This window comes from Macrobrachium nipponense, chromosome 13 (genome assembly GCF_015104395.2).
Source record: "Macrobrachium nipponense isolate FS-2020 chromosome 13, ASM1510439v2, whole genome shotgun sequence".
Lineage (NCBI taxonomy): Eukaryota > Metazoa > Arthropoda > Malacostraca > Decapoda > Palaemonidae > Macrobrachium > Macrobrachium nipponense.
In genome coordinates this window covers 6993540-7009269 of record NC_087206.1, presented here as the reverse complement: position 1 = coordinate 7009269, position 15730 = coordinate 6993540, and the positions used below count along the sequence as shown (strand labels likewise).

General features: G+C 32.7%; 1 pseudogene; it reads left to right on the top strand.

Annotated features, from left to right (window-relative positions):
* LOC135225565 (uncharacterized) overlaps nt 1-4243 on the top strand; it is a 7085-nt pseudogene extending 2842 nt beyond the window's left edge.
* Nucleotides 4244-15730: the final 11487 nt, after the last annotated feature.

Here is a 15730-nt window from a genome sequence, read left to right as displayed (position 1 = left end):
TCGAAAAATGTTAATATAATGTGTTTTTTATTAAGCCATCTCATTTTTTTTATGAGATGATTATTTGAAGAGGTCTTGGAATCTGGGTGTAAGAAGTAAATAAGCAAATAAATGAAAAAAATAAAAATATAAATGAATATTTAGATAGATAGATAAATAAATATATAAATAAATAAATAAGTTGATTAATTCATTCATTGGAAAGCGCACCTATTGGATGAGGACTAAGAGAAGGGAGGACGGAGATGAGTGAATTAGATTGACGAAAGATAAGGCACAGGAAAGACGCAAGAGGCGAGATTTCACAGGGACACTTGGCGTCACACGCTCTTGGAGGCGATGGTGATGATGATGATGATAATGAAAGGACCTCTAAGATGAAGTTCTGCGAATGAAAACACTGCAGATTTAAAAGGGAAACCTAAAATCAATCCTTTATATAAACCAAATGATGTTTGGAAGTAGCGTAGACCTTCCTGACCAAATTGGTGATGGTGATCATGAGATGATGAAAGGCCTTTAAGTTGTACTTCTTTGAATGAAAACACTTGATTTTAAAATGACTCAAACCAATCCTTTATCTAAATCAAATAATGTTTGGAGACTACATAGACTTTCTTGAGCAAAGTCGAGCGTCAATGGAGGGTATGAACAGTGACATCCTTAAAATAACTAAAATTTAAAAAAGCCTAAGTGTCACTTGAAATAGTAACCTGACTGATATATGTACTCTTCAATACCAGATAAGCTTCGGAGGGTGCAACTTATCCTTCATGAAAACCAAATGATGTCTGGGAATTGCACAAATGTTCCAAATCAAAATCGAGCGTGAATTGAGAGTAGGTATGCGAACGGTGAGAGCCCCATAATAATTCATATTATAGTTGAAAGAACTGATGTCATCTAAAATAGCCACCTGATTGAGAAAGTTACTCTTAAATATCAGATAAACTTTATAGAGCGCTGCATATTTCAGAGTGGTCCAAAAATAAATAAAATGGGAATAATATTATAGCCATGCCAATGTAAGAAACGTAACAGGCTTACGGTTACTAACTCGTACAATTTTAGTGTCTTGACTATCATTAATGTATGGAAACTAAGCGTACAATATACAAGAATATATTACAATTATACAGAAGGAGATCGAAATAATGATGATATCTCAAACTTTTTGACAATACATCTCAGAAATCGTATTAATGCAGTGGTTCTTGACCTTTTTTTTTTTCTTTTTTTTTTTTTTTTTTTTTGTTTTTTTTTTTTTTTTCGGGTGGGCATGAACCTTGTACCATATGTCAGAATCTCATCTCCCACCCCCCTTCCAAAATCATCTGCCACCTCCCAAAAAAATGAACACCCCCCCGCCCAGGTGGGAATTCCCTAAGATTGAGAACTACTATATTAATGAATTTCTTTAAGCCCCATTTCATAATACGACGTCCTAAAGCATTTTCACAGCACAGTTCACTGAATCGTATTACAGTAGTATAAGTTAATCGCTATCACTCGCGATTGAGAAAGAATTCAACCGAGAAATGACATTTCTTCAACCACAACTAGAGGAAATGAATGTTTCACAAACGCCTAGGTAAAAAAAATAAATAATAAGTCATTGTTGGTATTCAATTTCTAGTCATTGGTTTAACAAGATCGTCAAAGAACTCATTTTCTACTTCGCTTCGTCGAATTGCGCTGTGTCGGCTGATTGGGCAAAATAAATATGTAAATTCTCTGAAGGATTCTTAATATACATGGGTTTCATAAATCCTTCACAGAACTTATATATATATATATATATATATATATATATATATATATATATATATATATATATATATATATATATATATAAGTCATATCCCATTACCGTGATTCATATACATATATCGAGCTACACATGTCCTTTAATATCTAATTCGCTCTACCTCAGAAATAATATATATGTTTTAACCAAAGGGGAGTTTTTTTTTTTTTGCGATACTAGAAAAAAATTCCCCTTTTGTTAAAACATATATGAAAACATATTAATTCCAAGATAAAGCGAATTAGATATTAGGACATGTGTAGCTCGATATATGTATATGAATCACGGTAATGTGATATGACATATATATATTATATACCATTTTTTTTTATTTTAAATATAGTATAATATATATATATAGATATATAATATATAATATATATATATGATATTTATATATATTATACATATATAATAATATATATAATATATACATATTATAGAAATATATTATATATATAATATACATATATTATATATAATAATATATATATATATAATATATATATATGTGTGTGTGTGTACATATATATCACAAAAATCCACGTTTCTTATAACAACTCAAAGGGCGCATGGGATTCAGATGTCATTGATAAAGTTTTTCTTCAACCAACGCTTAAGAGGATTAAAGAAGAATTATCAGTGGGAGTGACCTAAATTGGCTTAACTGCGGATGGATCTCTTGATACAAATACCACCTTTTCTGTAACTTTTCTCATTCATCTACCAGAAGAGAGAGACAGCAGTCTTTGAAATATAGTATTTTCTCTCTATATTTTGGCCTTTTATGGGCTCCTTTTATTAGATTACACACACACACACACACACGACACACACACACACACACACACACATATATATATATATATATATATATATATATATATATACATACATATATACTACATACATATATATATATGTGTGTGTGTGTGTGTGTGTGTGTGTGTGTATGTGTAATGTAACAACCACAAAGCCCTCTTAACTTCTTGAATTCGTCACACTATTTGGATACGCTTGATACTACAAAGACCTAGATCCAAATGCAAAGAAATATGAAGAAATTTTGTTGTCTGGTAGGGAGAATCGAACCTGCATCCCCAGGAATCCAAACGGTAGCGGTAGCGTGTCCTCGTTGTGATTACTGGGGATGCAAGTTTGATTCTCGCTATCGTACATCAGAATTACTTCATGTTCCTTTGCATTTGAATCTATGGCTGTCTAGTGTCAAGCACATACAAATAGTGTAAAGAGTTCTAGAAGTTAAGCGGATATTATGGCTATAATAACGTATCTGGCGTATGGGGGACCTGTAGATTCTACACACACACACACACACACACACACATACATATATATATATATATATATATATATATATATATATATATATATATATATATATATACACACACATATATATATATATATATATATATATATATATATATATATATATATATATATATATACAGGGCCGGATTTAGGGGGGGGCAAAGAAGGCACCTGCCCAGGGGCCTCCACATTTTAGGGGGACTCAAAAAAAGGCTTAAATAATTTTTAATTTCAGTAAATATATAAGGAATAAAAGTTTTTTTGTCAGGAATAAATCAAAATTGTGGATATTTATGATTTATCCTTTTTCATCACGGAAAACTACAGTAAAACCAAAGTAAAAAAACTTGATCTGAACACAGCAGTAGCAGTGTTGAAGCCCTTGGAATGTTTTGTACGTGAAAAGCGAGAGTGCTTTCATGTTTATGAGAAGAAGGGACAGGACTTATCTGGAACCGATGAACATTCTCCACCACGCATTCGTCACCGCAATGTGCGCCTGAATCCGGTGGATTATGGACGATCTGAGGAAGTAACTCTTTCTCACTCTGAAAAGTTTCGTGTTTATAATTTTCTTCCAGTGATTGATCAGTTTTTTAGTTCCCTTAATCAACGTTTGAAGGCCTACGAGAACACCTGTTCCCTTTTCGGTTTCTTATCTGGACTGGAATCACTGAGCTGTACGGAAATAGAAGCAGCTGCAGTAAAATTAGTTTGTGAATATAAAGATGATCTGGATCAATCACTTGGTGTTGAATTTGTACAGTTTGCAGCTTTTATCACCCAGTTTCTGGATGATTATGTTAAGACTGATAGCTTTGGGAAGGAACATTTCCTTTACAAATTGCTGCTAGACAAGAAAGTTACAGATACTTTTCCTAATGTTGAGATAATGTTACGGATGTACTTGGTGCTTATGGTCACAAATTGCTCTGGAGAACGTTCATTCAGCAAAATGAAGTATATCAAAAACAGACTTCGTACTACAATGCATCATGATCGACTCAGTCACCTGGCTTTGATGAGCATTGAGTATGACATCCTCAGAGACATTGACTTTGACATATTGATCACCAAATTTGCAAGGGCCAAGTCTCGTAAAGTGTCTGGTCTGTAAATACAGATACCGCTATAGTTTTTCTATTCTACGAAAGAAACGTTTGGTTTTTGATTTTAAGATTGGGCGGCACTGTGTATATTCATGCTTCCTAATCACCTTCGAAAAATGGTCAATTTGTACAGTCAGGTGTGAAGAGTTCCTGATGAGTGAAGGCAAACTAACGATTTTCTTTAGATTTATTGTAATAAAACATATGCTTTTCTTTATTTGACATTGGTTTTCATAATCTTTTTATACTCGGAGTATACAGAGAGGTCATTTTGCACACGTGATTAAGATGACCAAAATTCATTACTGGTCAGGACCGGCAATGATGGTTTTTCCGGTGGAGCTTACAGCGCCCCCCGGTGAGCTTCTTGCTTCGCTCGCCACCCGCCTCAAGCAGGGTGGGCCTCCACACATAGATTGCCCAGGGGCCTCCACATGCCTAAATCCGGCCCTGTATATATATATATATATATATATTATATATATATATATATATCTATATATATATAGATAGATATCGATATAGATATATTATAAAATATATATATATATATATATATGTATATATAATATGTAATTATTAAATACATATATATGTAATATATGTATTAATAGACATATATATTACATATATATATGTATATATGTATATATATATATATATATATATATGGCGTGTGTGTATGTGTGTGTGTGTGTGTTTAATTTGTATTGCATGGTTGAAAAGGTTAAAAAGCTGACTTTCCCCTATTTCAAAATATATTAACAATCATTTTAACAAAACAGCATCCACGCATGAAGTAGTTCGATATTTGTATGGGCGATTCTCTCTCTCTCTCTCTCTCTCTCTCTCTCTCTCTCTCTCTCTCTCTCTCTCTCGCTGCTGACGGTATGTAGCAAACCAACTTCATTTTGTGTCCTTGGCATATCTCATTAGCATATCCTGTCGAGAGAACCGCCAAGGAAAAAGATAAATCGCTTGTCGTGTGAATAATGTATTGCGATGTTACCGTTTGAAACCGTTGTTAGTGGGAAAATGTACAAAAGAAATGGAGCTCCTCTATAAATTTTTAATGTCGGCTTTGGAACTTACTCTCACTTTACGGTGTAGCTAACGGTTGCAGTCTCATGTGTGGTTATTTTTGCAGTTATGCAAATTTTAATTACTTAATTTCTAAATATCATTTTTATTTTTATTTTTTAATAACTGATCCCTTCTTCCTGCATTTCCCTTTATTGTTTCTTCTAAACGGTTTGTAGAGTAGGTTGTTTTTGAATAATTTACTAACAATATTATTTATTCATTTATTTATTTATTCATTTATTTATCTTATTTTACTTTTTTTATTTTTTACCAAGTGGGTCCTTTCATTTTGTATTTCACATTACATTCATTTGCTTCTTTCTAATGAACGCCATATTCTTTTGAGGCTTGAATTTCAAATCAAAGACCAATGTGTGTATAAAGTTCAGCTTGTAATAATAATAATAATAATAATAATAATAATAATAATAATAATGTATATTATAAATATACAGTGTATATATATATTATATATATATAAATATATATGTATATATATATATATATCTATATATATATATATATATATATATATATATATATATAGAGAGAGAGAGAGAGAGAGAGAGAGAGAGAGAGAGAGAGAGATGACGATATCCGGTATTTTATTCCTTAAATCAGTTACAATTTGGAGTAAAAAACAATGGATTTTGATTTTGAGTATTGTCTTTTTATCTCCCTGCTGAATGAAATTCGTGAAACCTGTTATATTTATAATTGATTTGCCTATTACGTTATTGCAGTATTTAAATTTAATGTGATTTTTATTTGAACTTTGGTAGATGATTCCTAGTAACTATTTAGCTTCAATTGAAGTGAATATTTTCAAGAATTTTAATGTGTTTTAAGCTATTGTTAAAGTCTATAATTTTCAAGAAAATATTTATGCATCTCATCGATTTTAATTTTGTTGACGCAAATGCCTTACTAGGAATAAATAAGTATTGCAAAACTTAAACTCTTCAAGTGATTCTGGGAATGAAATCAGTCTTGCGTAAAATATCAGCCGTCAATTAGGCCTACTCGACAGGTTGAAATGTTTGTGATTCCAATTTATAGGCCTATTCGACCGTTTCAAATGTTTCTGATTTGATTTCAATCTCCTTACGGTTCGTATGCCTCGCAGCCTACGTCATAAGCTCGATATCAAATATGAATTTTTAAAATTTAAAGTGACATAAACAATCAGAGCGTAGATTTCTCGTTTGTTTTTTTTTTTTTTTTTTTTTTTAATGATGATGAAAAATACCTAACGGCAGCCTAGTAAACAGTTGTTACTGTTTATTTTATTGCGTTATAAACAGCTGATACATCAATAGAATTTTAGAGACTCAAGTTCAGTGGCTGTAAACACAAAGAAATTGTGAACTATGGCGAGAGAGAGAGAGAGAGAGAGAGAGAGAGGAGAGAGAGAGAGAGAGAGAGAGAGAGAGAGAGAGAGAGATTAAAATGTTGATAGTACATTGCAAGAATATATTTTTTGTTAGTTGGTAAGAAAGAAAAAGAGAGAAATATTAAAAGGTTGAAAGTTCATTGAATGAAGATTTTTTCAAGTTGGTGAGAGAGAGAGAGAGAGAGAGAGAGAGAGAGAGAGAGAGAGAGAGAGAGAGAGAGAGAGAGAGAGAGAGAGAGGGATATGAGACTATAACAACGAGTAGTATGAAATGTTTGTCTTTCATAGGCTGTTTGTTATGATCGTTTTCACCAAAGTTCATGTAATAAAAAGTACAGAATTATTTAACTCAACTACGGTCATCCCTCTCGTGGTTTTGAGCAAAGATCTCTCTCTCTCTCTCTCTCTCTCTCTCTCTCTCTCTCTCTCTCTCTCTCTTATAAATCCCACTTGTTTCATTCTTTGCTGTTTCATATACGGGCTCTTCATCCAATTAGTGAATGAAGTGGGATTCTCTCTTTTGCAAACATGAAGTTGAACGTGAAGAACTTTCTTAGAGGGAAGTGATTTGAGAAGTTTGAGCAGAATTATCTTCTTTCACTTTTTTTCAAACGTACGTCATATTCTTTGGAAGTTTGAATTCCGAGTCAGCGGCCATGTTGGCTTGTTCTATATGAAAAGCGGTTTGCCTTTTGTAAAAATAATAATAATAATAATAATAATAAGTAATAATAATAATAATAACTAATAATAATAATAATAATAATATATAGTCTCAGGACTCATGCAGAAGAGTGTGCTCCCAGAACACTCACATAGAGAGCAGAGATGATGGATTCCTAAGGAGCAGGATGCAACCCGGAACCCCACGGTTATATTGTTGTCACAATGATAATAATAATAATAATAATAATAATAATAAAAAATAATAAAAAAAAATAATAATAATAATAATAATAATAATAATGGCAGAGTTAACTGAATTATCATATAAAGAATTTTCTCTGTTTTTTTTTTTAAATTCGTTTACCATAATCTGGTATTATCATACTTAAAATATATATTTTAAGTATTGATAATACCATACTTCTAACATAAAAAAAATATCACAATAACACCATGAATATAGGCCATTACTTAACAGATCGCAGATTATGAAAAACGAATTATCAGAAAAGTATAGAAAAATTCTTTATGAGATAAATTCAGTTAACTCTGCCATTCTTTTTAAGAAGACATTTATCCGAGAAGTCTGCTTCCAGCTAATAATAATAATAATAATAAATAATATAATAATAATAATAATAATAATAATAATAATAATAATAATAATAATCAAATGAAAGGTTTGCATGCGAGAGAATATGTTCGATTTTACTGATCCTCAATAGTATGAAAGACAGCTCATGACGGGTCACTGACTGTCATTACTGTGTGACTGACATCCGAAAATGGCTAGAAGACATTCCGCCCCTCGTGACTTTCGGCAGATGGCAAGGACTGACATTCAGTGTGGAAATGACCGACATCGGAAGAGAAATGAACGCTCTTTAGCGCGTGACCTTGTCCTTGGCATTCGAAATTAAGTGACAGATGGTTTGGTACTGGATGAGTGACAAACTCCAATGTTGGATGACTGCATCACATAGCGTTTGACAGCTGAGTAATGATCATGAGGAGTGATGAAATATCTCTGACGTAGTAAGTTTATGCTGGCTTTTACCTTCATTTTTTAATTACGCAACTTTAAACAAACGACTAAATTATTTATATTGAAATACTTTTCAAGCAACATCTAAAAAAGAAAAATAAAGCTTCCGATGAATGGAATCAAGCTATATATATATATATATATATATATATATATATATATATATATATATATATATATATATAGTATGTATATATATAAGTCATATCACATTACCGTGATATAAATATATATATATATATGTATATATATATATATATGTGTGTGTGTGTATATATATATATATATATATATATATATATATATATATCTATATATATATATATATATATATATATTTAGTATGTAAATGGAAACGTTAAGAAATTGTTAGTGTTAACATACTAAGTTCATACAGACTTCTACCTCAGAAGTTCGGTATTTCATTATGAATAAGCACTTCATCTTCAATTACAAAATCGTAAAGAAACGACTGAATGACAAATTGAAAAAAAAAATCTTGCAAGCAACATCTTATAAAAACAAAATTCTCTCCATGAATGGTATAAGGCCAGTAGGTAAACCCCATTTGCATATCGATGGGATGACCTTTAGAAGAGAAAGCGTATCCCGGCAGGCGGTGTGCTTTCATAAAAAGAAAGTGTTTTTATATATTCCCGGGTACAAAGCCCCTTCGTTATATCCGAAAGTAAAATTGACCTGGAAGGGTTGGTCAAGATTTTTCCACACTGGGTCATTACGGCTATTGGATTAAAATCGCGTTATCTTTATTTTCTTTCATGAAATAGAAAACGGAAAGGGAGGAGGATTTCTCCATTGTTAATTAGTTTTGTGAATTCTTGTATAAAAACAGTAACAGTGATAAGTAGGTAAATATGAATTGATAAATAACCTAACAATTATTTATTGTGCTTATTTCCGTCTTTTCCATAATGTTAAATTATCAAGCTTTTCGTTTATTTTTACTGACTATATTTTTGTGAATCTCAAGTAACCATCAAATATTTACTTCCGCTCACTATATATTTTTCGTATAAATCTCAAGTAACTATCAAATATGAATTATAATTCACTACAAAAAAAAAAGCAAGTGCGGCACCATAAATTGGAAAATAATACAGAAGTACTTATACTCCAATCACTGGCAGTTTTGCCGTATCCTATGTTATCTGTTTACACCCATGATGACAGACAATACGAGAGAGAGCAAGAGAGAGAGAGAGAGACTATACGAAAATATCTGGGGAGAGACAGTTACAAGGATTAAGATGTCTCAAAGACTTGTTAGTCAATCCGAGGCGACATCGTGAGCTCACTTATCTCAATGAGCGAGAGAGACACTACACCAAAATAGGGGAGGGAGAGAGAGAGAGAGAGAGAGAGAGAGAGACTATACCAAAATATGGAGAAAGATATAGAGACTACGTAAATATTCAGGGAGGGAGATAAAAATAATATACCAATATATGGAAAGAGATAGGGACATATATACCAAAGTAGAGAGAGAGAGAGAGAGAGAGATGTGGGGAATGGGACAGAGAAAACGAAACACCAAAATATGGGGACGAGAGAGAGAGAGAGAGAACTGACAAAATTTAATTTCACACAATGACAGATATTTTCTGTCATATTATGTTTAATCATGACACTACTTGATCTTATTATCATTTAATACAAAAAGAAAAAATAATTAGTATCCCACATAAGAGATTCAATCTATTCGCCATTCGCCTTAATATAGCTCACATAAATGGATACAAATACAGACACACACACCCACGCCCACACACATAGTCTCTCTCTCTCTCTCTCTCTCTCTCTCTCTCTCTCTCTCTAGGATGACGGCTCCGTCTTTTGACATTATTCCAGAAACAGTACACAGTGACTTTGGGCGACCAAGCGTCGACGCTAATCCACTTAGTAAAGGAACATCAAGGAGAGACAGACAGACAGACAGACGTATAGACAGACCAACTTCTCCCGAAGTTGAAATGGAGGCGAAGCCCTTCCAGTTCCAGGAGGTGAATGAGCACCCACGGTAGAGTTTGTCCTGGAAATATTGACCTTATTTCGACCTGAAAGTGTTACTCGTCGTTTTCGTATCACTTCGATTACAAATCAATAGTCGTACTTATCTGTATTATTGCAAGGTCTGTTATCATTATCATTGTAAGTGTATTTGATAGGTCAGACATTCTGGATACACTTTCCTCATAATTTTGCTCCTGTCAGGTCATTCTGACCTACTTCGACCTCGAACTAGGTCAGCTAGGTCAGACTCGAAATTATTCATTTTGTAAACCCACCCATTATGTCAAGTACTTTTTTTGGTATTCACTCAGTGTTCTCTAACTACACCCAAAGCTAAGTTCAAGTACGTTTTGTATAGTGACGATGGTGAAGATATAGTGAAAATTCATAAGATACAAGTTACACAATTGTAGCTTGCATTATTATGAACGCATACAAAGTTTTTTTTATATAACGGAAAGCGTCTTCCTTCTGTGTTTGCACTTATTTGTTTATAGAAATGCACAGTGCATATTCCATAGTTACTTGAGATTCAAATGAAAAGTAGTCACTGAAAATAAACGCAAATCCTCATAATAATGAAGCTTTATGAAAAGGACTAAAATGAAAATAGTAAATAATTTTTTATGCATTCATATAGTTATTACTATTAAAGATATATAGTCTATAATAAAACGAAAAGCTTCCTAATGAAGAAATGTAAAAAAATATGAAAATGTGTACGGTAAATAATTCTTAGTTTATTCATCTACTTATTACTCTTGTACAGAACTAATGATTTCACACGAAAATTCCCAAAACTAATCAACGATAGATAAATCCTCCCCCTCCCTTTCTGTTTTCTATTTCATTGAAAAAATAAAGAAAACGGGATTTTTCATCCAATAGCTGTAATGACCCAGTGAGGGAAAATCTTGACCAACTCTTCCGGGTCAATTTTACTCTCGGATATAATGCAAGGGCTTTGTACCCGGGAGTATATAAAACACTTCCTTTTTATGAAAGCGCACCGCCTGCCAGGATACGCTTTCTATTATGGAGGTCTTCCCATCGATATGCAAATGGGGTTCTTGGCTTGATGCCATTCATGGAAAGATTTTCTGTTTTTTTAAGATGTTGCTTGAAAAGTTTTTCAATATAGGTTATTTAGCGGTTTCTTTATTCAAAAAGGACATGTCGAATTTTCAAGGGTAAGTTTCCTCATATTTTGAATTTATATTTCCCACTATTTTTGTTTCGAAGAAAATCTCGCATATGAATTTATATCTCCAGCTTATATATCTATATATATATTATATATATATATATATATATAAATTAATAACTTGTATGATATATATATATATATATATATAGTATATATATATATATATACAATTATTAATTTCTCAGTAGCAATTTAATTTTTCGCATTTGCACGGTCCTGCACGGCATATGCAAATACGCGTGAATGTAAAAGTAGTTATTTTTTTTCCTTCATTGCCCAAATCGCTTTTGACAACATGACAACTTTTATAAATTTGTCAGTGCTAAAACTCTACGGCATTAAATCAGTATCTATTATTGTTGAAAAATCAGTCTCTTGCATTGAGTTAACATGCGTAAGTTTCATCTACTGAATAATAATAAAAATAATAATGGAGGTACAATATGAAAAAAAGAGACCAGAAACCAATTAGCAAGGAAATGTCAGGCACTTGCACAGAACCGGTCCTAAAAGAGGCTTGATTCAGTTGCCTTGCAAGTAACACCAGCTAGCTTGCAGTAATAAGTGGTACCAACCTGAGAGAGAGATAGAAAACGATCAGGCAAAGATCCTCTAGGGTGATACGTGCAAATAGACCAAAAGTGACGTTGATTGATAAAATCAAGGAGATAAAATCAAGTATCACTCATTGATGTCGCAATATCATGTGACACCAGAGTAGATGAGAAAGAAAAAGATTGATAAGTATCAGGACCTGATTATAGAAATAGGATGGATATGGGATATGCCAGTGGAAACTGTACCCATAATCATAGGGACACTAGGCACGATCCCTAGATCCCTGAAAAGGAACCTGGAAAAACTAGATGCCGAAGTAGCTCTAGGATTCATACAGAAGAGTGCGTGATTAGAAACAGCGCACTTAGCAAGAAAAGTGATGGACTCCTAAGGAGGCAGGATGCAACTCGGAACCCGACACTATAAAAACCACCCAGTCGAATAGGATGACTGATAGACACACACACAAAAATAATGATGATAATAATAATAATAATGTTCACTGTATCAAAATTAACGAAGCAACATTGTTGTGTTTACCCACCTATAAATCTTTTACTTTTCTTTCCGATTAAACTCTGGGATAAGAGAGGCTTTCTATCCTGCTAACAAGTGGATCAGATAACTCTTGTTAATGGGGCTCAAAGTGTAAACATCGTCGTTATCATGCGCAGTAAATACCCCGGTTCTTTTAATCCATTGTCCTGAAATATTGGGGAAAGGAAAGGCGGGATTTTTTCTTTTTTCATGTTATGACTGCAGTGGGCGATAAGTACTGAATCCGATGTTTAGCAATTATCTGGTTATTGTTTGTAATATATACATATATATATATATATATATATATATATATATATATATATATATATATATATATATATATATATATATATATATGTGTGTGTGTGTATGTATGTATTTATATATACTCTGTATACATATAAATGTATATAGATATTATATATATACTATATATATATATGTATGTATTATGTAATATATATCTATGTATATAAAAAGCAATTTCTGTCTGTTTGTTTTTGTTTGTTTAAACTTAAAAAAACGCGCGCCCAAATTTTTACCATACACTCCCCCCCCCCCCCCCCCCACCCACCGGGAAGGTTGTAGCCAAAATTCGAAATTCGAGGGCCATAATGGGGTCATAGCCCCTTGGGAACTGATTGTCGTTCTCTTGGGAACTTATTAAAAGACATTCAAATTGGTCCATCATAAAAAAATTATCAAAAAATAATCTCCTTGGGAACACCAGTCCCTGGTACCCCGCTGAATCTGTCCTAATGATATACCAAGGGTGTTGGTCCCCCTGGGAACTGGTTTTTATCCCTTTGGAAACTGATTATCGTTTCCTTGGGAACTTATTCCGAGACATTCAAAGAGGCTGATCAAGAAAACGTGAATGAGTGACGAGTGCGCATTCCATGGAACTGGGAGAGGTGCCAGGAGAGAGGGGAGCAAGCAGTTTAATATCCGCCAGTCAGTGAGATATATACTGTCAGTGTGCACAAGGCGCATTTAATAAAGCAAGCGGTGCCATTTGCATATTCAAGAAACGCCCGCAATAACATCCCGGCGAAGCGCGAACGGTGTTGAAAATGAATGTCATTATGTGCTTTATCATCGTCATCAGATATAATTCGGGAGGAAGCTGTAATGCCGCTCAAGTTAGCGCTTCCAGTTGCAAGCTCAGAAGGCCGAGTTGCTGCTCTTCGTTTTGATGGAAACTGGAATTAGTTATGCTTCGTATGTTTTCGGTGTGTACGCATGCGTGGAAATTATGTATTTCTCGCCGAGGAAATCTTGATTTCTAATTTCTTTCTCAGGCATAACTTCGAAAATTTATTTTTATTTATTTTTTCTTACTGTTTTGATTGTGTTTATGTAATTTCCGCCAAGGCAATACTGCTTCTGTTGCTTACGGTAATTGTAAACACAATGATAAACATTTTAAGTGAATGTAAGCACAATATTAAACATTTAAGGTAAATGTAAATATTTAAAGTGACTGTAAATACAGTAACATACATTTAAGGTGAAAGCGGATTTGATAATAAACATTTAAGGTGAATGTTAACTCACTTATAAACATTTAAGATGAATGTCAATACATTGGAGGTGAATCTAAACAATAATAAATAGTTTGGCTGGCGATGGTTATTAAAATACATAGTTAATTATCTTAACCATCGTCTAAAAAAATCAGTTCAACGCAAAATTGATATATTTAATTTTTTCTATTTGGAAATGGAATAATAAACCCAAAAAATATATTGATGAAAATTTATCTGTTATTTAAAAAAAAAAAAATAGCGTAAAAATAAACCAAAATATCTTTTATTTCAAAATTTACTGCAGCGTTTTAGTCGTTTCCATTTATACCATTTTTATTTTTATTGAAAATAAACTAAAATATCTTGATTTCAAAATTTACTCTGACGGTTTAGTCGTATCCATTTATACCATATTTTTAAATGGAAAAATAAGCCAAAATGCATTGATTTCAGAATTCACTCTGGCATTTTAGTCGTTTCCACTTATAAACTTTTTTTTAATGGAAGAATAATCCAAAATATCTTTATTTCAAAATTCATTCTGTCGTTTTGTTCGTTTCCGTTTGTAAAATTTTTTTAATTGGAGAAATAAACCAAAAGATCTTGATTTCAAAATTCACTCTGAGCGTTTTAGTCGTTTCCGCCATTTACATCAGAGGTACAGAGATTAAATCTCTCTTATTCGAAAAATGCGTAATCTCGTAATCTCTGGTCTGAAATAACGGTAGTTTTTTTTGAGGGGGCGAGTAGCACGGATTATTTTGTCAGATTCAGTCCGTTGCTCTGACATAAAGCTCTCGGCATTAATGGGAGAAATATTACACCTGTATCCTGAATATTATTTATCATTTTGAACTTTAGTTAGAGGATAAAGAGAACAGGGGAAATTATTATTTTCTGCAAGAAGAGATAAGAAAATACTCTTCAACTATAATTTTGAAGTATGGATAGCAAATTCTTGCTCTGATAACAGCTCATTCTCTATACACTGAGAAAGTACGCCTGTCTAAACCTATTTTTGAGCTAAGAAGTAGAGAGAGAGAGAGAGAGAGAGAGAGAGAGAGAGAGAGAGAGAGAGAGAGAGGTTTTAGTGAAATTGCTTCCAAATAAGAGCCTTTGGTATGTACACTTAATTAAAGATGATGGTTTTGAATTAATAAACTTTTATCTACGGTGTCAGTGACATATTTAGGAAATTGATATACTAAATGCAGATTCTAAAGTTATATTCGCAACTCAGTGGAAAACGCGATTAAGATATACATGTCAAAAGGACACGCCAGTTTTTTTTTTTTTTTGTTGTTTTTTTTTTTCGGTTTTTCATTTTCCACGCTCTCAAGCAGAAGAAACGGTTTGTGTTATGCCTATATAATCCTGAATATCATAATCATTATTTATTTTGTTTTATTTATTTATTTCTTTGCACG